This window comes from Lolium perenne, chromosome 4 (genome assembly GCF_019359855.2).
Source record: "Lolium perenne isolate Kyuss_39 chromosome 4, Kyuss_2.0, whole genome shotgun sequence".
Classification (NCBI taxonomy): Eukaryota; Viridiplantae; Streptophyta; class Magnoliopsida; order Poales; family Poaceae; genus Lolium; species Lolium perenne.
This window is the reverse complement of record NC_067247.2, coordinates 342,488,503-342,515,010: the sequence shown is the minus strand read 5'-3', so window position 1 is coordinate 342,515,010 and position 26,508 is coordinate 342,488,503. Positions and strand designations below refer to the sequence as shown.

At 47.9% G+C, this 26,508-nt stretch overlaps 1 long non-coding RNA gene across 4 annotated transcripts; it reads right to left on the bottom strand.

Annotated features, from left to right (window-relative positions):
* Positions 1 to 502: 502 nt before the first annotated feature.
* LOC139830700 (uncharacterized) lies at positions 503 to 26,212 on the bottom strand. Of its 4 annotated transcripts, none has more exons than XR_011743934.1 (6): positions 25,240 to 26,212; positions 23,853 to 23,937; positions 20,861 to 22,525; positions 20,650 to 20,770; positions 19,263 to 19,347; positions 17,700 to 17,935 (listed from the first exon to the last, which is right to left on the bottom strand). It is a non-coding gene; the product is annotated as an uncharacterized lncRNA (long non-coding RNA). The 4 variants fall into 4 exon arrangements; XR_011743933.1 differs by having other exon boundaries at positions 20,650 to 22,525; positions 25,240 to 25,360; positions 25,451 to 26,205; XR_011743932.1 differs by lacking the exon at positions 17,700 to 17,935 and adding an exon at positions 503 to 1,003 and having other exon boundaries at positions 20,650 to 22,525; positions 25,240 to 26,210.
* Between the last annotated feature and the right edge of the window lie 296 nt (positions 26,213 to 26,508).

Sequence of the window (26,508 nt, the reverse complement as noted above, 5' to 3'; positions counted from 1 at the left end):
TGAGTGCATGGTTATTTCATGTGAGAAACCTAGGAGACTTAACACGGAATGGTGCATGGTCTATTTAGTCAACGTCGAAATAATCACAAGTACACAAATACGTGACTATTTTTTGCCTCGAACTCATATGTGACTATTTTTTACTCCTTTCTTACCTGTACCTTCTATGGTAATCAAACTTGTTGATTTTAGCTAACATCTCTACGTGGCAATGACTTTGTTATCGAGGGATCGAACAAGTTTGGCTACGGAGACTGAGCAGTCTATGTGAGAAACAATCTATGCATGAGAATAACAAACAAGACATTCATGCATAACAGTTATAACTAGCATTTATCTAGATAAAAGAGTAATCAGTTATAACTAGCATTTATCTAAACAAGGCATTCATGCTTAACAGTTATAACTAGCATTTATCTAAACAAGGCATTCATGCATAACAGTCATAACTAGCATTTATCTAAACAAGCAGGCATTCATGCATAACAGTCATAACTAGCATTTATCTAAACAAGCAGACATTCATGCATAACACTGGAGATATAAGTTCTTAGCACTAAGAAATTTCATAAGTAGAACTTAAGGTTCTACGTACACACATTAAACCTAAAAGTTCTTAGTTATCCATTACAACCAGACAGAAATAAGCTCCAAGGACATAACATATATACGGCGGCGAGCATTGGGCTGAGGCATGCATGGTAGGTTCAGATGTTGCGACGCCTCTTGAGGATCCTGCCGGAACGGGGAAGGCGAGGACCCAGCAGAAACCTTGCAAGTGCCTCGTGGTCAGCCTTGCCCTGCCACTCGCGGCGCTATCGCGAGTGTCCATAGCATGCATCTCAAGGGAAGCCAGCGCGCCGTCCTTCACCTTGCAGGGACAGAAGGGGCAAGCATGCCTTTCCCTACGCACTGTCTTCAGAATCCGAGACTCGAATCCCTTGACCTGCCTCTTCACGTAGGACTCAAAGTTGTCCTCGTCAACGTCGTCATCTGTGTTGTACTGCAAATAAAGGGGCACATGTGAGGAAGCGGCTAAAGGATGTAGAACATGGTATGGTATTCACAAAGTTCATATCTTCTTAATATTAACTGCTAACTTTAATGAGTAATTCTTACAATTCATACCTGAGGAACATAGCGAGCAAACTTTAACCATGGGAGTTTGGATACACGATTTACAAACTGTTAAAGATAATGTATTTATGCTTTCTATCTTGGTACAAGATTTACATACCACCAAGAAAGGAATTTCCACACATTCGGCAAACCTGAAGAGTCACTACTAAGCATGAATAATTTCAAAAATAATAGCTTACTAAGAGTTTCTACGACATCCAAAAACAAATCAACTGTAGGTAGGCATTCTTCAACCACCTAAAATTTCTAGGTTTGCAGGTTGTCAAAAGGCAATCCATCTTTGGTTACCTTGTCACATATGTTGCTGATTTTGTTTCCTATAGTACTTTTTTCATGAAGAAAGCAGTAGCTTTCATTTGAACATATCTTTTATTTTTCTTAGTGGAAGTCCAATTACTATTTTTCTGTTCTGTTTATAATTTAAGCATAAGTTTGAATTTCCCTAGGACTTTATGTTCTTATGCAAGCGGCAGACATGAAGCAGTAGCTGATATAATAAATATTATTTCTGGTTTGTTTGATACATACATCAGGATGTAAATGATGAGTTTTCCATCTGACATACTCTTTATTTTCCATATGTTGGCACAGAACAATATAGTGTTGATCTACATAAAAAAGCTTTCCCATAATTCACTGAATCTACAGGGAAACGGGGCAAGGACCTGATCCACAATCAAGGTTTGAAATACCAATACTTTTTCCTTGTTTAACACTTGTCAGCACATATGTTTAGTATTTATGTCTGTAAAAATTTAGATGTGCAGAACATTGAAGACCATAAGAGGAGAAGGGGTGTAAGTTGTCGACCGCAAAGAAGAGGACTTGAAGGTGAGTAGAACAGCAGGAAGGAGAAGGGGGAGCGAGCGGGGCTGGCTGGCCAGCTGATGAAATCGGCATTGATTATCAACACAAACATCAAAGTTGACGACGGTGACAGACATCGAGGACATACCAGGTCCTTGACATGTAACAAGCCTCATAGCTACTTAAGTTCCATAAAAGGACATGAATCATGATCAATTGGTGGATTATATCATGGGGAAAACTACAAGTACCTTATATTGCTTTTCTACACGGTTCAACACTCTGTTAACTATGTTTTTCTTGTTTAAAAATTCAAATGAGAGGTCTGTATTAAAAAGTGATTCTCAAGTCGTTTATCATACATTCTTGCGTCTAAAATCATGGTAAACAGCAAACCTACAACTCTTGACCCATTTCAATCCCCGACGGCAAATAGGCTCATTTCTATATGAAGAAGCTGCAAACCAACTTAGTATGACTGCAACTTTCATTTATATTAGGCAAGTGACTTATTTAGTAGTTGTATCTTATTTGTTGTTTGAGAATAATTTAGCTGAATCCACAATAGTTTGAATGATATCGTCTTGTTATAGTGGTAGACAGTAATGATTTTAATACAAAGTTTATTGCTTTGGATACAAGATCACAATGGTAGAAGAAGTGCAAGAAAAATGAATGTTTGTTGCTTTGGATACAAGATCACAACGGGCATTCAACTAGTAATATTAACTCGCCAATGTTTGTTGCTGCTAGTCCATCATCTGAACCAAATAAATGTACCCATAGGATCACGAGGCAAGTCCCTAGATAAATGGTAAATTTGGAGAGAAGTTTTCCAGTCCATTGGACAAAGGATTCAGAAACATACAAGATGATTTTGTGAGTCCTACTTTTTCAAATAATGTAAATGGCTACCACCAAAGAAATAAAATGCTAGATGATGACACACAGAGCCTGAAATATCCAGGTGTGAACATGTCAAGATCAAGTTCCTATGTCTCTTCAAAACCACGCGCATCCACTTATTTCTGGACGGAGGGAGTAGATCTACCTCGCAGGGCTCGATGTACTCGAGGACATAGCTGCGGTTACCAGATCGACATAGCATCCACGCACATCTACTACATCTACTTTGCAGGGGTTACCAGATCTGAGAGGGGAGACATAGCTTTACCTCGCAGGGCTGGACGTACTGGATGGCCTCGTACATGGCGTCGATTTCCTTGTACGCCGCGTCTCTCTCGGCAGCGGCGCGAGCAGCAGCAGCAGCAGCCACCGCATCAGCGATGCCGCCCAGATCAGCACCAGCAGCTCCCGCACCGCTGTCCGCCACCGCACCAGCAGGCGCAGCCACTCCCGCTCCCGCTCCCGCAACCGCTCCCGCTCCCGCAACCTCTCCCGCGGCCGCCCCCGCAGCCGCAGCCGCTCCCTCTCCGCCCTCCAAACCAGCAGCAGCCGCGGCAAAGTTCATGTCCATTGCCGGATCTGTGCTTCGCCCAAGAAATGGGAGTGTAGGGAGAGAGGCTTTGTTCGCCGAAGAACTAGGGTTAGGGTTTTCTCTCCTCTGCTTTTTGCCAGAAATGGGGATGGTGGGGAGGGGATGCGGCCGACTGGGGATAAAGTAGTGGACTCTTTTGGACTGTGCGCGTGGGCGTGGACCCGTGTGTGGACCCGTGGGCATGGACGGGCGTGTACGCGGAAGGGGTATGTATGCGGAAGGGGTACGGGCATGTACGCGGAAGAGGTACGGGCGTGTATGTATTCTCGCGGTGATACGCGTACCTTCTCGGGCTAACGGGTCCTGCGGGTTTTGGAGCGGGCATTTCTATACCCAAATCAAAGTTGAAAAGACGATCCAGCCCCTCGCCGCGGAGTAATCTGGGTCGTCCTTGTGTTCCGCTCAACATACCCGTTCGACGTTGGGGGTCTATGGAAGCAGTCGCCACTAACTAATTGTGTGCTAAAGTGCTAGGAGCTTTCCCTGACTAATTATGTGCTAGTTCTGCATATTTATTTTTTTGAACAAATATAGGGCCTAGAAGGCCCAGGAAGTTTCATTCAACACACACGTGGCGGGTACAATTACATAGAGGCCCTTTAGCATCCCTCGCTCTGAGAAGCCAAGAATTTGAAGAAAGGTCCTCTAAAATTACAGAAAACACCCTGGAACAAATACTGGAAACGCAATCAGGTCCCTGGGCGTCTCCGCCACCCGCCGTCGGCATCCTCAAGGCGACGCCGCCAAGGAACTGGGCGCATAAGCTCGAACACCCGAATCCGACGAAGCTCCGTCGCCACTGGATGCCATGGAACCACCGGGGACAAACCACTGGGTGGAAGCCTATCGCCGAGCTCCAGCCGCTTGGAGGAAGGGCCTCCACACAGGAGGTTGGAGAGATGCCACCATGCTGGCAGAAGATCGCGAAGGCAAGCAGGCCATCCGCGTGATTGAGCTCGACGAAGAAGAACCACACATAGCACCATGCAGGCAGGGGTCGTCGATGCTGAGCTTGGACAGTAGCTAGATCGCCGCACCTTTCCACCTCGCCACCACGGCAGACCTGGAGAGCGTGCAGCCGAGACACCCACTACCTCGAATAGCTCCGGCGACAGGAGCCTCCACCTCCCAGCTCCAAAATCAGCAGATATTGGCTCCACTCCTTCAGGCCACCATGGCCAGCAAGGGGAGGAGCAGAAGATTGCTTCACCGCATCAGATCAACGCTCCCCCTCGCCACCACGGCCGGACAGGAGGGCAAGCCACCAAGTTATTGGGGAAGGCGGCGTTGCCGACACTCCTGCTTCCCTCCGGCCGCCGGAGCAGAAGAAAGAACAGCAACATCCCTAGAAGCTTCATGGATCCGGTGGCCGGGATCCAGAGCTCTGCCTCCATCTACGGGCAGAACGCCCAAAACGCCAGCAAAGGCCGGAACACACAAAGAAAACCTACAGATCTAAGACCTAGACTACTCCGGCGCCAACCTAAACCAACTCCGGCCAGCTATTCTGGATAATGGAGAATGGAACCGAAGCAGGTTATCACAGAGTGATGGAGCTGAATTGACATGCTTAATCTACCCTCCAGATTAACCGCACAGTGCCGTCTTTCGGCGACAAAGGATGCATGTACGCGTGCACTCGCTTCCCGGGTGAAGATGGTTGATCTTTGTGGTGAAAACTGCAAATGTCTTACTTATCAATGATGCAGATGGCCATACAGTAGGACGTAGGTGCAGCTCGTGCACAAAAACTTTGTTAAAAATGGAGAACTTCCCTCAGACATGGTGTTTTGGCACGTGGGTCCAAATGCACCTATAATAAAAATTGCATTATTAATAACTTTTAAAATGTTAAAAATTCTACAAAAAATCTGGACGTACATCCAGAAATGATATGTTCATGCACAATTTTTTGTGCAGAAATATTTTTTTGAGCTGTAAACGACAAAAAATTCCTTGTGAGAAGATAGTATATGAACCACGGAAAACTGTTTTTTACACAAGTCCCATAAGATGTTACTTTTTGCGACATTCTGTGTGCACACATAGAATGTTCGGATGTACAACTAGATTTTTTCCGGATTATTTCATCATTTAAATAAATATTTTTTGGGCAATGAGAACAACTAGACCTATGAACCAAAATAGATATCCGACTTTTAATTCTTTATTTTAGTAGGTATCATTGAGTACAAGACAACGAATTTTAATAGAATGTAACAAAATAGTGTTGCATTAGTCATAAAATAGGAAATCGATGGTTCTTATCAAGTATGCCCCAACTAAGGCTGGTGTCGAGGGTGCTCCTCGGCAATGCCCTCCGATAGGGGCTTAGGGTTGATGGAATCCTGCAAGCTGACACGAGACATCGGTTCACAGACAAGCGGGGAGAGCAATTTACCCAGGTTCGGGGCCCTCGATGAGGTAAAACCCTTACGTCCTGCCTGTCTGTTCTTGATTATGATGATAATGGGTTACAATGGGGTGCCGAATAGTTCGGCTGAGATCTCGTCGAGATGGCTAATTGCTAATGTGACCTAGCTCTAAGCTTTTGCTGGCTAAGATTGCTAAGATTGATCGTGTCCCTCGGCAGCCCCTCTCCTGGCCTTTATATAGGAGGTCAGGTCTCAAGAGGTCTAACCGAATACGACTAGGTTTACAGTAGTTTTAGATCCGATCTTTCCTTGTTCGACTGCTTCCTTGTCTTGCCCGTCAAGGAACCTTCTGGTGCACCGTCCTAGTGGCCCGCCTTGCTTCCGAGTGTCTTCATGTGCCTCCAACTAGATGGTACAGGATAGGGCAACATCGGTTACCCGAACGGTAGTGCCCACATCAGTAGCCCCCGAGTGTCTAGCCGAAGATAGTTCGGGTAGAGACTAAAACATGTCTCCTCCTGATATTCTTCTCCTTCATTGTCCTTATTCATCTTGAATCTGCTTCACCTTCTTCTATCGGGTGCGCGTCAGCGCTCCCGATGGGAGTAGCCCCCGAGTCTAGGTACGGATGCTTGCAATCCGTGCGTAGACTCAAGTTATACTACTCGAATATTTCGTTCTGCCAAAGTTTTTTCTGCAAATCTTCATAGGTCATCCGATATATTTTCTTTATGCAAGGGATAATGAGTAACGTGCCCAACTTTTGTTGGTTAACTGCCGATGGCAAAACAACGTTACCCTACACAGAATCAAGTCCCCGGGCATGATCCTGGAGTGCAAAAAACTTCTATCGGGTGCGCGTCACGTGCTCCCGATGGGAGTAGCAGCCGAGTCTGGGTGCGAATGCTTGTAACCGAGTGCAGACTCGAGCTATTCAAACAATTTTTCTTTAATCCCTTCTCCCTTCGACTGCTCATTCTGTCAGGTGCGTATCACGCACTCCCGATGGGAGTAGCCCCCGAGTCTGGGCGCGGGTGTTTGCAGCCGGGTGTAGACTTAAGTCGAGTAATTATCTCTTCCTCCAAAACATTTTTCCTTCGAGTCTTCATTTTATCGGGTGCGCGTCAGCGCTCCCGATGGGAGTAGCCTCCGAGTCTAGGTACGGATGCTTGCAATCCGTGCATAGACTCAAGTCCTTCATCCGATAACTTTTTCATTTTCCTTCGAATGTTTCTAGTTTTTTTCATGATGTCACTGATGACGCTATACTGAGACCTTGATTCTGACTGACAGGACGTATCCAGCTGGGCCTATTCTTTCTTTGTCTGGCCCTTTTCGCACAGTCACCAAGGCGTCTCCTTGATTCCTGCAATCTTTAATTGAAAAGATCCATTTAAAGGAACCGGTAGCAACAACACGTGCCTACACAGCTCTTAACTTCTCCTCAAAATCTCCAAAGGGCGAGAAATCCCTAATCTTCTCCACATTTTCCGTAGCATCTTCTCATTCTTCTCCTTCTTCCTTCCTTTGCCGTTGCTGCGCCGCCACCACTGCTTTTCCAATCTTCGTCAGATCTCACAATGGTGAAGAAGAAGAATCCTGCCGCCGCCGCCAGTTCCACCAGCGGAGGCGCCGCCGCCAAGTCCTCCTCTTTTCTTTCGAAGGGGAGCGCTTCGAACGCTCCTCCCCTAGCTCCGGCGCCGCCAGCGCCATCAAGTTCAATGGTCAAGCCCGGAGATTGGGTAGCATCAACCGTCACCAAGCGTGACGAGAAGAGATCCCGAAGCCTGGGATTAATATCTTCTGACGAGGGAAATGTGATCTTTCCAGGTGCGATTTCTCGGCCTAATCCCCCTACCGGCTTTACCGTGATGTTCTTATCTTTCCTATATCGAGGCCTTTCGCTTCCCACTCATGAATTCCTCCTCCATCTCTTGCGAACGTATGAAATTCAACTATGGCAACTTACCCACAACTCAATCCTCCACGTTGCTGTGTTCATCACCCTTTGCGAGGCGTTTCTGGGTATCGAACCTCATTTCGGGCTGTGGAAAAAGATCTTCTATGTGAAGAGATACAGCAGCAGTAATGGATATTTTGTCACCGGAGGAGTGGGGTTTGTAGCCCGTTCGGAGGTCAATTACTTCAATTTCCCAATGAGAGAATCCGTGCAAGGGTGGAGGCTGAAATGGTTTTACATCAAGGACTCCCTGTCACCTGAATCTCAGCTTCCTTGCTTTGCCGATGTCTCCGAAGCCAAGCCTAAGAATTCCTGGAAGAATATTCTCTCACCCGACGAAAGAGTAACAGCCGAAGAACTATTTGCCAAATTCCTCCGAATCAAAGAGGCCGACGGCCAAACTATGATCGGCACAGAGGTGGCAGCGGTATTCTTGAAACGCCGAGTCCAACCTGTCATGGCCAGAGTTCACCCGATGTGGTTGTACTCAGGTCCAGGAGTTGCTTGACGAAGTCCGTCGCCTTACTTCCTTTAGACAGGAAGATTCGATTCCGTTGATTTCTGCTTATGCTCCCCTTGACGCTGACCCACCATCAAAGGTATTTTTCTTTCTTCACGTTCCCATTATGCTGCTTTTACTTAGCCGACATAATTACCATTGTTCTTACTTGTTATTTTCTTTGACAGATCCCCATAGTTTCGGGAAATATGCATGATTCGCCGGATGATACTTCTGAGGGGAGAGGCTCCTCAATCCCCGTAGATTTTCAAACTGTCGAGCACACAGGCCCGGAGGACGAATATAATGGTCCGATAGATTTTGAAGTTGCTCACACCGACCTTCCTTCCTCAGCCGATGATGCTCGCGACGCAGATGGATCAGTGCGTAATGACGACGCTGATCGTGATGCCTTTGTTAATGCAGCTGCGGAGGAGGCTAGGGCTTCACCTGCGAAGAGATCAACCGGCGGCTTTGCCGATGAAGATGATCTCTTCGACATGTAAGCAGTTTCTTTTCTGAAGTTACATTTAGCCCTTTTATTTTTCATACTCCTTTTATAACCATTGTCAATCATTCATCTTTGCAGCGACGAAGGCTTTATCGAGCCTCCGTCTAAAAAAGCCAAATCTGACGCTGCCCCGCCGGTCGTAGTGGCTTCCGAAGCTTCGGCTCCTAAGGCAGCCCCTGTGGCTCAAGTATCGACAGCTTCTTCCCTTTCCAAGGGGAAAGATGTTCCTCCAACTGCTGCCGCCGTGACTCCTCCTTCCGTAAGTCCTTTTCTGATTGTGATGCAAATTTCTTGGAGCATGCTTTGTTTAAATTTTTTTGGTAAATCATCTTTCTTTCTTAAGGACCTGCGAGGCGTTATTTCCTCTTTGGAGGCCTTCGCCTCCCAATTCACTTCTCTAGAAGCTGACAAGGCTCGGCTACAAAAGGAAGTCAAATCTGCCTCCTCGAAATTGGATGGCGCAGTCAAGATAGCTGCTGAGGCTCGCCAAGAGGTCGACTCCTTGAAGGAGGAACTGGGCAAGCTGAAGGAGAAGTTGAAGGAGGAGGAAGCATCCAAGCTGGCTGCTGAAGCTCGGGCAGCCGAAAAGGATGAACTCTTTCATCAGTCTTCCTTGGCTTTACTTGGTAATCTTTTTTGTACACCTCTGTCGATTGATGCACTTATGGATTCGATCCTTTTGCCAATGTATTTTTTTTTGTTTCTTTCCCCTGCAGAAGCGGCGAACATCCCTGCTGATGCCCTGGACAGAGTTCCAAACAATTCTCCGGCAAATGCTATGTCGATGACTCTTGCCTCTCACCAGCTTACGCGGGAGCTTCTTGTAAAGGGAAAGGGTGCCCTGGCGCGGATGCACTTGATGATTTTCCCCAAGACCAAGCAGGACAAGACCCTGGGGCAGCTGATCGATGCCTTCGCGGTTGACACCAAGGAGGTTATCGAGGTATTCAAGCCTACATCACGCACTTATGGTGCCGTCCTTGCCTTCCATCTTATGATGGGTTACGGCTTTAAGGGTAATATCGAAGAGATGACTAAGGAGCCATCGAAAGAGCAAGAAGGGCAGCTTGTTGACTTAAGCGCCTTTAAAGAGTCTGCCCTTACTTGTGCTCGCCAGCTTCTTGAACTGGTTTCATCAAGGAAGTCGTCGGCTGGACCCAGTTTATCGACTCAGACCCATGCCCCTTGATTTTTGTAACAAACTTATGCTCGAGCTGATGTGAAACATTGTTCTGCTGCAAAACTTATGCTTGTAATAAACTCCGTGCTAGCAATGTTGTTAGCACACTTTTGTTATGATATTTCTTCTTGTATTTCTCCCGATGGGAGTTACTTCGGATGCTCAGCTGTACCATATCCATCATCCTTTGTAACGGTGTTTCCTGCAGTTCTTCCCAGTGTCCTCGTTTGTTGACGACTCTTCGGGTGCTCTTCGTCAAGGTGATCGGATCCAGCGTATGAAGGATCGGATTACGCAGATGGAAAAGGACCTGCGCAGCACTTATGCCTTAGCTGCTATTGTCAATAAGAAGAGCGAGATTGCAGCCGACGTGGAGCGGTACACTCTTACTGAGCTGCATAAAGCTACCGAGAGTTTGAACTGTAAGTTTCCTGATTCCTTTGCCCTTTTGTCAACAACGCCTTGTCTGATTCTTTATTGATTCATTTGCCAGTCATAGCTTTGAACCGTGCGGAAGAGAACAAGCGGATACACGAGCGAGTGCATGCTTTAACCCAGCTATCCTCATCCGAAGAGATTTTCTCAAGTGGAACACTCGAAGGCTTCGGCTGTCGCGAAATTTCAGGATCGGGTCCAACAAGTCCACCAATTCTTTGACAAGTGCTACAAAGCTATGAGGGTGGTTTGGAAGACGATGTTCCCTTTAAACGCAATTCCCCCTACACTTTTTACTTCGATGTCCGAGTTTAGGAACGCCAAGAAGATTCGGGACTTAGTGCGAGCTCAAGTTTTTGCAGGGGCCAGGTGTACACTTGCCCTTGTGCTTGCTCGTTATCCCTCAGCAAGTTTGCTGTCTATTGCCAAAGTAACTGGTGATTTGGAAGCACTGTATCCGAAGGTATTATTGCCCGCCAATATAATTGTCGACAGGCTTGAGGAGGAGTCAAAGGTACCTGAAGAAAGGGAAACTCCGCAAGGGTGATGTCAGGGTTTAAAGTTGTTTTTGTAAAATAAATTGCTTTGGCTAGTCCATCGAAGTGTTAGGATTGTTAAGCCGAAACTTTTTATTTGGTAAATACATGAATATGTACTTTTACCATGTTGATGCCGTTGGCAAATTTTTGAAGGAGCAAATCTTAATTGCCCGTTAGATGTATGTATACTGGTTGGTCAGCAAATCATTATGAGTGATCAGCTCGTGTTGCAGGTTTTGCTAAACCTGTTGTATGCGCAACTTTGCTTTCAACCGATTGTAAGTTTCGGATCACTCCCGAATATTTCGGGTGCAATGATTCTGCCGATGAGCCCATTGTTCTTTGATATTTCCATAAGTAAAATATCGAACGTGGGTTGTGTTTATATTTTCCAAACTCTTGCTTTGTACGGCACTCGTAGAGGCATCTGAAGCAGAGGGAAGGATTAATGTCCTTGTTTTTCTTTGCAGCACTCGTAGAGGCTTTTCCCTTGGGGCGCGATCTTCTGCCGCGCGTACGTTGTACCGTTGCTTGTAAGCAAGGTTCACGGTGGCGCGGTCATAGATGCTTTAAATTACTGCAATGCTCAACAAGGAATCTAAACTTAAGTTCTCATTAATAGGGTAAATACGAAACTAAAGGGCGAAAAAGGGAAGCCCTGTTTGGAAAGGAAAATGAAACTAAATGCTAGTAGATTGCTTAAGTATTGAAGGGGTTCTTCTCATCTTCTGGCTTGGTCACCGTGTTGGTGTTTTTTGAAGCGCCGTCGACTTCGCCAGGGATCTGGGCAGCGATTGTCAGTGTCTTGCTACCTCCTATATCTTCTGCATCGTCAACTGCCGAAGCTTTTGCTGCCGAAACTTGGGCTGCCGAAGTTTGTACTGCCAAAGCTTCAAGAGCGGGGTCGTCAGACTTCTTCTTTGCCCCTGTAACGCGTTCTTCTTCCTTAATACTGCGTGACGAGGTCTTCGGCGGAAGGTCAGCAATTTCCTGCCTCAGGCCAAACTTAGCAGCAATCTTCTGAAAGTCCCGATCACAATTGTCCGAGCGTGAGAAACTTCCATGGACTGTAATGTTTGTCCCATTGTTCCCAGGCATTTTCAGCTTGAGGTATGCGTAGTGCCGTACAGCCATGAACTTGGCATAAGCTGGTCTCCCGAGTATAGCGTGATACTGCGACTCCCAGTTCACGACTTCGAACTCGATCTTCTCCTTCCTGAAATTTTCGGGTTTGCCGAAGACGACGTTCAGGTACGCTTTGCCAAGAGAGTACGCTGGTGAAGTAGGGAGAATCCCATGGAAGCGGGTATCTGATTCTTCTAGCATTCTCATGGTGATCCCCATACTTTGGATTGTGTCAAGGAATATCAGGTTGAGTCCACTTCCTCCGTCCATGAAGACTTTGCTCATCTTGAACCCTCCTATCTGTGCTTTGACCACTAGGGCAGCGTGTCCTGGTTTGGTATAGTCATCGGGTGATCCGCTCGGCTGAACGTGATGTTCTGAGACGACCACTTGACATACTCAGGGATGTTCGCCATGATGCTTTCTGCCAGGTTGATTTCTCGGGTGAGCTTCTTCATTTCTCTCCTTGAAACGTCTGTCCTGTGGATCATACTCATCTGCCCACGTGGTGGTGGAAATGCCTCGTTGGGTTGATGAGGTTGAGCTTGCTGGACCTGGTGTTGCGGTGGGGGTGATGGTGGTGGTGGTGGTAGCTGTTGCTGGCTGCCTGCTGGATGAGTTTATGCATATCGATGAACTGCCGACAGTCCCTGAGCAGGTGGCTAGACTTTATTTTACCATCCTTGGAATCGGTATATGAATGCAGGTAGCAGGGGGCGTTGATCTGCTCAGCGTAGGGTAGTTCGGGGGTTCTCTGTTGTCGTGGTTTATAGTTGCCACGGTTCCCAGAGTTGTTCCGATTACCGTCCTGTCGATCATCTCGCTTGTCATCGTAGCAATCATCCTGCCGATCAGAGTAGCCTGCGGCCACCAAGTTGTTGTCATCGTAGCTGTGGTTCTTCCTTCTCTTGTTGTGATCCCTTCGACCACCCGAATCATGCTTCGGCTGGTCATCTTCTTAAATCGTCGGCTACTGTCGTGGCTTTCGAACGTTGTCTTCGCCATCGGCCCAGCTGTTGGCGATTTCCATTAACTTGGTTATGGTTTTCGGCTTCTTGCGTCCAAGTTCTTCTATATAGCTTTCACGTCGGATGCCATCACTGAAGGCGTCGATTGCTCTGTCGACAGATACGTCTTCCGCAGCGTTCAGGAGCTTGGTGAATCTCCCGATGTATGCGCGCATCAACTCCTTCTGCTTTTGCTGACAATGCCGTAACTCTTCAATCCCGACGGGCCTTTTGTAGGTTGCTTGGAAGTTGGCGACGAAGGCTTCTACTAGGTCGTCCCATGACTTGATGGAACCCTTCGGCAGACCCCTTAGCCAGGCTCGTGCTGAGTCCTTTAGGTAAAGCTGCAGGCACTGCATTGCTGCTATCTGGTTCCCTTTTTGCAGAATCACTGTCTGCAGATAATCCTCTATCCAGGATCTCGGCTCCTGCTTCCCATCGTACTTGGCGGCGTCGGTAGTGGTGGGTTTGAACTTCTTGGGTGGCATCGCCTCCCGAATTTTGTAGCTTAAACAATCGGCTCCCCTAAGCTCGCCGTCGTTCTCCTGGGTCTCATCCGAAGAATCGCTGTCGAGTTCCTCTCTGGCGGCGCGTCGCCGCCTTGCTTTGTCGATCCTACTCTGAGTAATTTCATCCCGAGCGTCTCTCGCGTGGTGTTTTGAGCCACTTGCTTGCAACGTAGTCTTGTCCTTTCTTGGGACCAGATTGTCTCCCAATATCGCGAGACTTTCTAGGGCACCTCGGTGGGCTTGAGCCATGGAACCTTCAGGGCGCTGATTGATGAGATATGCAGCGAGGTTGGCGGTCGCTCCCGCGACGGTCTTTGGTCGTGGCATGCCCGCGGTGTCTGTGGTCATGAAGGGCTTGGTCAAATTTGATGTTATTTCTCTAGCATCGTCTTCCGAGAGCCTGGACATTCTTGATCGATGTTTGCCTCCTCCGTGGGTACTTCGGGAGGCACTTCCCTGCGAGCCCCTTCGTCGCTCGCTGGATCGGTCTGCCGCAGATAGGCGTCTCTCGAGGGTGGCTTGCTCCTTAGATAGGCGCTCCCAATTTTTCTCCAATATGGAGCGGTAAGCATTGAGAGTGCCAACCGTGGTTCCCGCCGGAAGTGGTGTGTTGTTAAGCACGGCTGCCATGGCTGCTGCCCACTCCTCCTCTGCGATGGTGTGGTCGCTGTTGTTGTTGCTGGCGCTGTTCTCAAAACTAGCTCGCCTGCTGGAACGGGGGGTGCGATCTCCATCTCCCCTGTTAGCAACATAAACTTGGAGGGGCGCCACTCTTCGGATGTCTCCATGGGTGATGCTGTCGATGCTGTCCTCTCCCGACGAATAGTGGGCATTGCAGATGAACGGCATGTCGCTCGACCCTAGCCCGTGCCTGGTGTCTGATACATCTCCGACGTATCGATAATTTCCTATGTTCCATGCCACATTATTGATGATATCTACATGTTTTATGCATACTTTATGTCATATTTATGCATTTTCCGGCACTAACCTATTAACGAGATGCCGAAGAGCCAGTTGTTGTTTTCTGCTGTTTTTGGTTTCAGAAATCCTAGTAAGGAAATATTCTCGGAATTGGACGAAATCAACGCCCAGGGGCCTATTTTCACACGAAGCTTCCAGAAGACCGAAGATGATACGAAGTGGGGCCACGAGCTGGCGACACAGTAGGGTGGCGCGGCCCAAGCCCTGGCCGCGCCGGCCTAGCGTGTGGGGCCCTCATGCAGCCCCCTGACCTATCTCCTCCGCCTACTTAAAGCCTTCGTCGCGAAACCCCCAGTACCGAGAGCCACGATACGGAAAACCTTCCAGAGACGCCGCCGCCGCCAATCCCATCTTGGGGGATTCAGGAGATCGCCTCCGGCACCCTACCGGAGAGGGGAATCATCTCCCGGAGGACTCTTCACCGCCATGGTCGCCTCCGGAGTGATGAGTGAGTAGTTCACCCCTGGACTATGGGTCCATAGCAGTAGCTAGATGGTCGTCTTCTCCTAATTGTGCTTCATTGTCGGGTCTTGTGAGCAACCTAACATGATCAAGATCATCTATCTGTAATGCTATATGTTGTGTTTGTTGGGATCCGATGGATAGAGAATACTATGTTATGTTGATTATCAATCTATTATCTATGTGTTGTTTATGATCTTGCATGCTCTCCGTTATTAGTAGAGGCTCTGGCCAAGTTTATACTCTTAACTCCCAGAGGGAGTATTTATGCTCGATAGTGGGTTCATGTCTCCATTAAATCTGGGGGAGTGACAGAAACCTCTGAGGTTGTGGATGTGCTGTTGCCACTAGGGATAAAACATTGATGCTATGTCCGAGGATGTAGTTATTGATTACATTACGCACCATACTTAATGCAATTGTCTGTTGTTTTCAACTTAATACTGGAAGGGGTTCAGATGATAACCTGAAGGTGGACTTTTTAGGCATAGATGCATGCTGGATAGCGGTCTATGTACTTTGTCGTAATGCCCAATTAAATCTCACAATACTCATCATATCATGTATGTGCATGGTCATGCCCTCTCTATTTGTCAATTGCCCAACTGTAATTTGTTCACCCAACATGCTATTTATCTTATGGGAGAGACACCTCTAGTGAACTGTGGACCCCGGTCCATTCTTTTACATCAAATACAATCTACTGCAATACTTGTTCTACTGTTTTCTGCAAACAATCATCATCCACACTATACATCTAATCCTTTGTTACAGCAAGCCGGTGAGATTGACAACCTCACTGTTTCGTTGGGGCAAAGTACTTTGGTTGTGTTGTGCAGGTTCCACGTTGGCACTGGAATCCCTGGTGTTGCACCGCACTACATCTCGCCGCCATCAATCTGCAACGTGCTTCTTGACTCCTACTAGTTCGATAAACCTTGGTTTCTTAGTGAGGGAAACTTACTGCTATACGCATCACACCTTCCACTTGGGGTTCCCAACGGTCGCGTGATGTACGCGTGTCAGTGTCGCAGTTCATGCAGCAGTACGAGGTTAGCTCCGAGGACGCGGTATTATCGGATCCGACTGACGTGGGCACTATCCTTCGGGTAACCGATCTGCCCTATCCTGTACCATCTAATTGGAGGCCCATGAAGACACTCGGAAGCAAGGCGGGCCACTAGGACGGTGCACCAGAAGGTTCCTTGACGGGCAAGACAAGGAAGCAGCCGAACAAGGAAAGATCGGATCTAAAACTATTGTAAACCTAGTCATTTTCGGTTAGACCTCTTGGGACCTGGCCTCCTATATAAAGGCCTGGAGAGGGGCTGCCGAGGGACACGATCAATCTTAGCAATCTTAGCCAACAAAAGCTTAGAGCTAGGTCACCTTAGCGATTACCCATCTTGATGAGATCTCAGCCGAACTATTCGGCACCCCATTGTAACCCATTATCATCATAATCAAGAACAGACAGGCAGGACGTAAGGGTTTTACCTCATCGAGGGCCCCGAACCTGGGTAAATTGCTCTCCCCGCTTGTCTGTGAACCGATGTCTCGTGTCGGCTTGCAGGATTCCATCAACCCTAAGCCCCTATCGGAGGGCATTGGCGAGGAGTACCCTCAACAATTGGCGCCGTCTGTGGGAACCCTGTCGGCACAAGATCGGACATCGGCTGAACCCGTCATGTCATCGGCGGCTTCATCAACACCGTCATCGCCTCGTGTGGGAAGCCCGATTCGTTTCGGCTCCTACGAGTTCACCCCACATAGCGATTCGTCTCGCTCGACTTTCTCCGGTCTACAAGGCAACATGGAGATGACCTTCGGGAGCGTCCACTACAACATCAACTCAGAAGGAATTCTTCGGCTGCTGGAATCTCCGATCTCCAGGTCGACGAGTCCAAGCGCATCATCGTCACTTGACCTTTCGGCTGGTCTGACAAGCCCGTCGAGTTCGCCCGCGCCTTCAACTCCCCGTTCAGCGTCCTCCATGTCGGTTGGATCCGATGATCCCACGTCCTCGGAGCTAACCTCGTACTACTGCATGAACTGCGACACCAGGCACGGGCTAGGGTCGAGCGACACTCCGTTCATCTGCAATGCCCAGTATTCGTCGGGAGAGGACAACATCGACAGCATCACCCAAGGAGACACCCGAAGAGTGGCGTCCCTCCAAGTTTATGTTGCTAACAGGGGAGATGGAGATCGCACCCCCCGTTCCAGCAGGCGAGCTAGTTTTGAGAACAGCGCCAGCAACAACAACAACGACCACACCATCGCAGAGGAGGAGTGGGCAGCAGCCAAGGCAGCCGTGCTCAACAACACACCACTTCCGGCGGGAACCACGGTTGGCACTCTCAATGCTTACCGCTCCATATTGGAGAAAAATCGGGAGCGCCTATCTAAGGAGCAAGCCACCCTCGAGAGACGCCTATCTGCAGCAGACCGATCCAGCGAGCGACGAAGGGGCTCGCAGGGAAGTGCCTCTCGAAGTACCCACGGAGGAGTGTGACGCCCCAAAACCGGTACCATGAGGATCCCAGCGAATCCGCCGAAATCCGCACGATATCGATTTTAGGAGACGCACCACCAAGCGCCTCGTACACGCCGAAGCATGCACGCGATGCGGGTGGAATCATTCACGAGCGGTAACATTACAACAAGATTACAATAGAGCCCACAAGAAACATATATTACAACAACGACTCCAGCGAGTCAAGAATACAAATAGGTACATACAAAGATCCAAATCATACAGAAGATCAAATACGTCCGAGTACGGACAAGATACAAATTTGGACTAAGAGTCCTGAAGATAACCAGTGGCGTCCATAACCCTGCCCAGGCCAAGCCGGAAGGGTAACCTTGCTAACGTTGTCTTCATCGAACATATCTTCATACCTGCCCGGTTATATCCCGTAGAAGCAGCAATAAGTACGGGTTCGTACTTAACAAGACTTCAAGACGTATAAGCATTCGTCAACCAGTCGTCCTTTGTACTTGAGGCACGCAGGGGACTTAGAGGACGCAAGAGGAACGTCATAGGCAATATGGTGGGGTTAAGCGGCAGCGCGCAAGCACTAAAAACCTATAGAGACACTCTACAACATTCGTCTAATCAGAGAAGATGAGAGAGCGCACTGTAAACATAACACAGCCGATGTGTTCCCCCTTCGGAAAGAGGTACTTACAAAGGCACTCACACGGTTGTCAAGTTTTAACCATTTATTCTATTATTGAAGTTGTGCTAACTTACTACGCAAGTTATTATGATTGAAGCAACAGGTGTAAGTTGTCTATGGTCGAGTCATACAGCTCCAAGTTGTCCATAACCGCGGACGCGGCTTATCGATAAGATTGTAACCCTGCAGGGGTGCCCAAATGTGCCCACACGCACGATCAACCCACTTACGACAGGTGGATATCACGACACGCACTCTCCTTCACGACAACAATGTCCAGGAAGCCACCTAACTAAGTTGAACCCGTATCGAAGTTCGGCCGTATCTCCGAAGCGGACCTAGCTGTTTGCGACAGCGTACTAGGTGGTTTAAACACACACTGGGGCGATAAACCACTTCGCAGCGGCTCCGCGACCTATACGTGCATACCAGAAACAAGGGATACATGGCACCCAGGGGCTTCCCAAAGTAAATAAGTAACAGGCTGACATGCACGCAACAACAAATGGTAAAACATTGCAAACTAGTTGTGGCCACTGGACAAACCTGTAGATTCCGGTAGTGGTCGAGGGGAGACCCAGAAACATACCCACGTGTGGTTAGAGCGCTCAGTCTCAGAACAGATAACAAGAACTCGGGTCCTAGGGGACATTAGTGAGTCAAAGTTCCGATGCTTTCGCAAAGGGGCTCACAGATGCCTCTGCTTATCATTTTAGTTGTTAACAATAAGTAAAGCATGATTATCTCCAACAATATATCCATAGCCCATGTGTCATGATTCCCCAACAGATAACCCGATAAGATAGCGGTAACGGTAACGAGATATAAACAACACTAGCATGCACTACGACTCGCAAGGCAGACCCGATAACCAAACAACAGCTGTAGGAGGTTGGTGGTTGGTGGTGGCAATATGGGCTGCTTGAGGTAAGCAAGTGGAAGGGACACGTGACAAGAACGCAACCTAAGGATAGCATGAGGGAGAAGGCAAAATAAAATAGGTGAGCGACTTCTGCAGGGGCAGGAGTATAAGGGAAAATGCTTGCCTGTTAAAACTTGCCGAGGGACATCCGGAGAACTTGTTGTATCTCACCACACCACTTCGTGATCCTATCCGGGAAGAAGCAAATGCTGGACAAACAACGGATGCAAGTCTTACTACTACGGGTAAATAAGATCCAGCATGATTGAGATGATATGCATGACATGGCAACGACGATGCGATGCAACTTATCCATATTAATCGGAGTCGGAACCCCGGACAAACAAATTAGGTTAGAGTTGCATTTCTACCGGCAAATTTAAGTGTTTGTTAGCATGGCAAAGACAAGGCATGAGTGAGCTACTTCAATATTAAACGGAGCGGGGAAAACCCTAGTTGGACATCCGAAATACTCCGCATATATGTGAGGTGAATATGCATAACTATCATGTCTCGACATGATGCGGAATGCAAACAGATGAATGGATGACATATTCATATTCAGTGCATTTTTCTGATTAAAATTGATATATAACATGTTTGGTTTTCAGCTATAGAATAAAAGATATAAAATAACATGTTTTGCAGTTGAAAATAGAAGAAGCAGGCTAGATAGAAAGGAACTGGGAGGTGGTGCTTTGTCTCACGAAAAACTGAAGGGAAAAACAGAGTCATACCCTGGAAACAGCTAAGCATGCACACATGCAGCTGGATGAATTGATGTCGTGTCTAGCTAGCTAAACAAGCAGGCTAGCAGGTGAATGGATGGATGTGCATACGGTGAAGCTAAGCAACCAGGCAGCTAGCTGAAAATTGGAGTCTGTACTTGTGGATGGATAAAAGCATGTACTGCCCAGAAGCAAAACAGCGCTGGCCACGTATAGCAGCAGGGCCTGAGCATCTACAGAATTACAGACATGTAAAACAACAGAGCTTGTATCTGAAACCAAAACGGAGAGCAAAACTCGGCTGATACCTTGTTGATATGTATACTGTGACGTGTAGAGCTGGATTAGTTAATAAAAGACATAGGAAAGGGAATGGACTATATGGTAGCTGTAGGGATCGATATTTGTCCTGCTGCACCGATCGGAATAGAGCATGCCACTACGCTGCTGATCTACTCATGTAGAACTAGATACAGCAACAGCCGCGACTTTGGCATGCTGGGACGATGGTCGTAACTGACGAAACTGAAGAGAAGAGACTGAATTGTCGAACTGAACCAAGCGGAAACAGAGACACGCGCGGCTGAGACAACTGACTACGACGACCACGAAACGGAGGCGCCATAGGTGTTCAGGAGTTGCTGCAGGTGTGTGCGCGGTGCAGGAGGGAGCACGGCGTGCTGGTGCAACCAACTAGGAACCAGAGCTCGACTCTGTGCGGAAAACGGTGAGGCTACATGTCTACAGCGACGGTGAAGAAAAAGTATCAGGGACAGAGCTCACCATGGCGTCGACGGAGGCGCTAGCGTGGCGGAGGACGACCATGACGCCGGGAGACGAAGGAGGGCACGGGCGGATGAGGAGGAGCACGGTCTTGGACGGAGGCGATGGGCATGGTGGCGACCTCGGACAGAAGAGAAGCCGTCAGAAATTGGCGTCGCCGAACAGCGAGCAATCAGGACGGGGAAGAGGGGGAAAAGGGGCGCCGTCTCACCAGGAAACTGATGAACACCTCGGATGGGGCGGACGAGGTCGGAGGCGGCCGGAAACAGGGATTTCTTCGCCGTGGTCGGAGAGGAAACGACGAAGCTGGCGATGATATGGAGCACCCCGGCTCGATTTCTTGGCTTGAGGAGGACCGCGGCATCAAGGCGCAGCTATTGGTAGTCTCAGATCATCGGGGGATGGCCGGAGCTGGCGGATCGACGGCGAGAGGTTGGAGATGGTTTTCTGTGTCTGAAACTGGATTGGCTGATGGTGGTCTTTGATTGTTGGCGTGGAGAGGAGGAAAGAAAGGGAGCAGGTGGAGCTGGAGACTTGGCGTGGAGAAGAAGCGCACCACATCCAGAAGATAAGATGGAGGACCACACGCTAGGAGGAGAGAAAGAGAGATGGCGTGGAGGAGCGACTGTGAGAGGAGTAAGGTGACTTGGTCTGATCCTGTTGGCTCCCTGGCATATTTCTGCTTCTTCCGAATTTCTTGCAGAAAGAGGAGGATGAGAGGAGAATTTGCAAAACATTTGAAAAGCTTTGTTTTTATTGTAAAACAATTTTGCAAGGCTTTAAAATATTTATTTTTCTTTGGGATTTTAAATACAATAAGAACTAGAGGGTTTTGTTAAATAAGCAAAGATTAAAAGAGGGCTCTTATAGAACCATATGAGAGGAAAATAAGGAAATAGGGTTTACATTAAATATAATATTTATTTATCAAAACCATGTTTATGGTGTATGCATGATGATGCCTAAATGAAAACGAGCAAACAAATCTATTAGGGGTACTACCATGGGCCGTTACAATCGACACCACTAACAAGGAATCTCGCCCCGAGATTCCACGTCCAGGTACAGGGGAGAGAGGTGAGCTATCGGGTCTTCGCGCGACGTGTCGATCTTCTCGACACCACTAACAAGAGTTGTTGCTCCGTGTTGATCGGCGACACCACTAACAAGAAGTCGTTGTTCCGTTGTCGATGATGCGCTCTCGTCGAGGCCTCTGAAGATCGGACCTGATAGGTGAGGGGCAAAGATCGTCCAATCCACGTCGGAACCTAAGACTCGGAAAACTCAGATAAGAGAGAAGACTCAAAACTCGCATAGGTAAGAGGAGAAAGAATATAGGTAAGGAGAAAAATAGAGCTAATCAGAACTATCCAACGAATTTTGAAAAATAGTTTTGACACTCTAAACTCAACGACCGTTGGCAAGGTTATCCTAAAGGCTGGACTAGTGGGGTACCGTCAACCTGATGCTCTGATACCAACTTGTGACGCCCCAAAACCGGTACCATGAGGATCCCAGCGAATCCGCCGAAATCCGCACGATATCGATTTTAGGAGACGCACCACCAAGCGCCTCGTACACGCCGAAGCATGCACGCGATGCGGGTGGAATCATTCACGAGCGGTAACATTACAACAAGATTACAATAGAGCCCACAAGAAACATATATTACAACAACGACTCCAGCGAGTCAAGAATACAAATAGGTACATACAAAGATCCAAATCATACAGAAGATCAAATACGTCCGAGTACGGACAAGATACAAATTTGGACTAAGAGTCCTGAAGATAACCAGTGGCGTCCATAACCCTGCCCAGGCCAAGCCGGAAGGGTAACCTTGCTAACGTTGTCTTCATCGAACATATCTTCATACCTGCCCGGTTATATCCCGTAGAAGCAGCAATAAGTACGGGTTCGTACTTAACAAGACTTCAAGACGTATAAGCATTCGTCAACCAGTCGTCCTTTGTACTTGAGGCACGCAGGGGACTTAGAGGACGCAAGAGGAACGTCATAGGCAATATGGTGGGGTTAAGCGGCAGCGCGCAAGCACTAAAAACCTATAGAGACACTCTACAACATTCGTCTAATCAGAGAAGATGAGAGAGCGCACTGTAAACATAACACAGCCGATGTGTTCCCCCTTCGGAAAGAGGTACTTACAAAGGCACTCACACGGTTGTCAAGTTTTAACCATTTATTCTATTATTGAAGTTGTGCTAACTTACTACGCAAGTTATTATGATTGAAGCAACAGGTGTAAGTTGTCTATGGTCGAGTCATACAGCTCCAAGTTGTCCATAACCGCGGACGCGGCTTATCGATAAGATTGTAACCCTGCAGGGGTGCCCAAATGTGCCCACACGCACGATCAACCCACTTACGACAGGTGGATATCACGACACGCACTCTCCTTCACGACAACAATGTCCAGGAAGCCACCTAACTAAGTTGAACCCGTATCGAAGTTCGGCCGTATCTCCGAAGCGGACCTAGCTGTTTGCGACAGCGTACTAGGTGGTTTAAACACACACTGGGGCGATAAACCACTTCGCAGCGGCTCCGCGACCTATACGTGCATACCAGAAACAAGGGATACATGGCACCCAGGGGCTTCCCAAAGTAAATAAGTAACAGGCTGGCATGCACGCAACAACAAATGGTAAAACATTGCAAACTAGTTGTGGCCACTGGACAAAGCTGTAGATTCCGGTAGTGGTCGAGGGGAGACCCAGAAACATACCCACGTGTGGTTAGAGCGCTCAGTCTCAGAACAGATAACAAGAACTCGGGTCCTAGGGGACATTAGTGAGTCAAAGTTCCGATGCTTTCGCAAAGGGGCTCACAGATGCCTCTGCTTATCATTTTAGTTGTTAACAATAAGTAAAGCATGATTATCTCCAACAATATATCCATAGCCCATGTGTCATGATTCCCCAACAGATAACCCGATAAGATAGCGGTAACGGTAACGAGATATAAACAACACTAGCATGCACTACGACTCGCAAGGCAGACCCGATAACCAAACAACAGCTGTAGGAGGTTGGTGGTTGGTGGTGGCAATATGGGCTGCTTGAGGTAAGCAAGTGGAAGGGACACGTGACAAGAACGCAACCTAAGGATAGCATGAGGGAGAAGGCAAAATAAAATAGGTGAGCGACTTCTGCAGGGGCAGGAGTATAAGGGAAAATGCTTGCCTGTTAAAACTTGCCGAGGGACATCCGGAGAACTTGTTGTATCTCACCACACCACTTCGTGATCCTATCCGGGAAGAAGCAAATGCTGGACAAACAACGGATGCAAGTCTTACTACTACGGGTAAATAAGATCCAGCATGATTGAGATGATATGCATGACATGGCAACGACGATGCGATGCAACTTATCCATATTAATCGGAGTCGGAACCCCGGACAAACAAATTAGGTTAGAGTTGCATTTCTACCGGCAAATTTAAGTGTTTGTTAGCATGGCAAAGACAAGGCATGAGTGAGCTACTTCAATATTAAACGGAGCGGGGAAAACCCTAGTTGGACATCCGAAATACTCCGCATATATGTGAGGTGAATATGCATAACTATCATGTCTCGACATGATGCGGAATGCAAACAGATGAATGGATGACATATTCATATTCAGTGCATTTTTCTGATTAAAATTGATATATAACATGTTTGGTTTTCAGCTATAGAATAAAAGATATAAAATAACATGTTTTGCAGTTGAAAATAGAAGAAGCAGGCTAGATAGAAAGGAACTGGGAGGTGGTGCTTTGTCTCACGAAAAACTGAAGGGAAAAACAGAGTCATACCCTGGAAACAGCTAAGCATGCACACATGCAGCTGGATGAATTGATGTCGTGTCTAGCTAGCTAAACAAGCAGGCTAGCAGGTGAATGGATGGATGTGCATACGGTGAAGCTAAGCAACCAGGCAGCTAGCTGAAAATTGGAGTCTGCACTTGTGGATGGATAAAAGCATGTACTGCCCAGAAGCAAAACAGCGCTGGCCACGTATAGCAGCAGGGCCTGAGCATCTACAGAATTACAGACATGTAAAACAACAGAGCTTGTATCTGAAACCAAAACGGAGAGCAAAACTCGGCTGATACCTTGTTGATATGTATACTGTGACGTGTAGAGCTGGATTAGTTAATAAAAGACATAGGAAAGGGAAGGGACTATATGGTAGCTGTAGGGATCGATATTTGTCCTGCTGCACCGATCGGAATAGAGCATGCCACTACGCTGCTGATCTACTCATGTAGAACTAGATACAGCAACAGCCGCGACTTTGGCATGCTGGGACGATGGTCGTAACTGACGAAACTGAAGAGAAGAGACTGAATTGTCGAACTGAACCAAGCGGAAACAGAGACACGCGCGGCTGAGACAACTGACTACGACGACCACGAAACGGAGGCGCCATAGGTGTTCAGGAGTTGCTGCAGGTGTGTGCGCGGTGCAGGAGGGAGCACGGCGTGCTGGTGCAACCAACTAGGAACCAGAGCTCGACTCTGTGCGGAAAACGGTGAGGCTACATGTCTACAGCGACGGTGAAGAAAAAGTATCAGGGACAGAGCTCACCATGGCGTCGACGGAGGCGCTAGCGTGGCGGAGGACGACCATGACGCCGGGAGACGAAGGAGGGCACGGGCGGATGAGGAGGAGCACGGTCTTGGACGGAGGCGATGGGCATGGTGGCGACCTCGGACAGAAGAGAAGCCGTCAGAAATTGGCGTCGCCGAACAGCGAGCAATCAGGACGGGGAAGAGGGGGAAAAGGGGCGCCGTCTCACCAGGAAACTGATGAACACCTCGGATGGGGCGGACGAGGTCGGAGGCGGCCGGAAACAGGGATTTCTTCGCCGTGGTCGGAGAGGAAACGACGAAGCTGGCGATGATATGGAGCACCCCGGCTCGATTTCTTGGCTTGAGGAGGACCGCGGCATCAAGGCGCAGCTATTGGTAGTCTCAGATCATCGGGGGATGGCCGGAGCTGGCGGATCGACGGCGAGAGGTTGGAGATGGTTTTCTGTGTCTGAAACTGGATTGGCTGATGGTGGTCTTTGATTGTTGGCGTGGAGAGGAGGAAAGAAAGGGAGCAGGTGGAGCTGGAGACTTGGCGTGGAGAAGAAGCGCACCACATCCAGAAGATAAGATGGAGGACCACACGCTAGGAGGAGAGAAAGAGAGATGGCGTGGAGGAGCGACTGTGAGAGGAGTAAGGTGACTTGGTCTGATCCTGTTGGCTCCCTGGCATATTTCTGCTTCTTCCGAATTTCTTGCAGAAAGAGGAGGATGAGAGGAGAATTTGCAAAACATTTGAAAAGCTTTGTTTTTATTGTAAAACAATTTTGCAAGGCTTTAAAATATTTATTTTTCTTTGGGATTTTAAATACAATAAGAACTAGAGGGTTTTGTTAAATAAGCAAAGATTAAAAGAGGGCTCTTATAGAACCATATGAGAGGAAAATAAGGAAATAGGGTTTACATTAAATATAATATTTATTTATCAAAACCATGTTTATGGTGTATGCATGATGATGCCTAAATGAAAACGAGCAAACAAATCTATTAGGGGTACTACCATGGGCCGTTACAAGGAGGCAAGCATCGATCAAGAATGTCCAGGCTTTCGGAAGATGATGCAAGGGAGATAACATCAAACTTGACCAAGTCCTTTATGACTACGGACACCGCGGGCATGCCACGGCCAAAAACCGTTGCGGGAGCAACAGCCAACCTTGCGGCATACCTCATTAACCAGCGTCCTGAAGGATCCATGGCTCAGGCTCACCGTGGTGCCTTAGAAAGTCTCGCGATATTAGGAGATAATCTAGTTCCATGGAAGGAA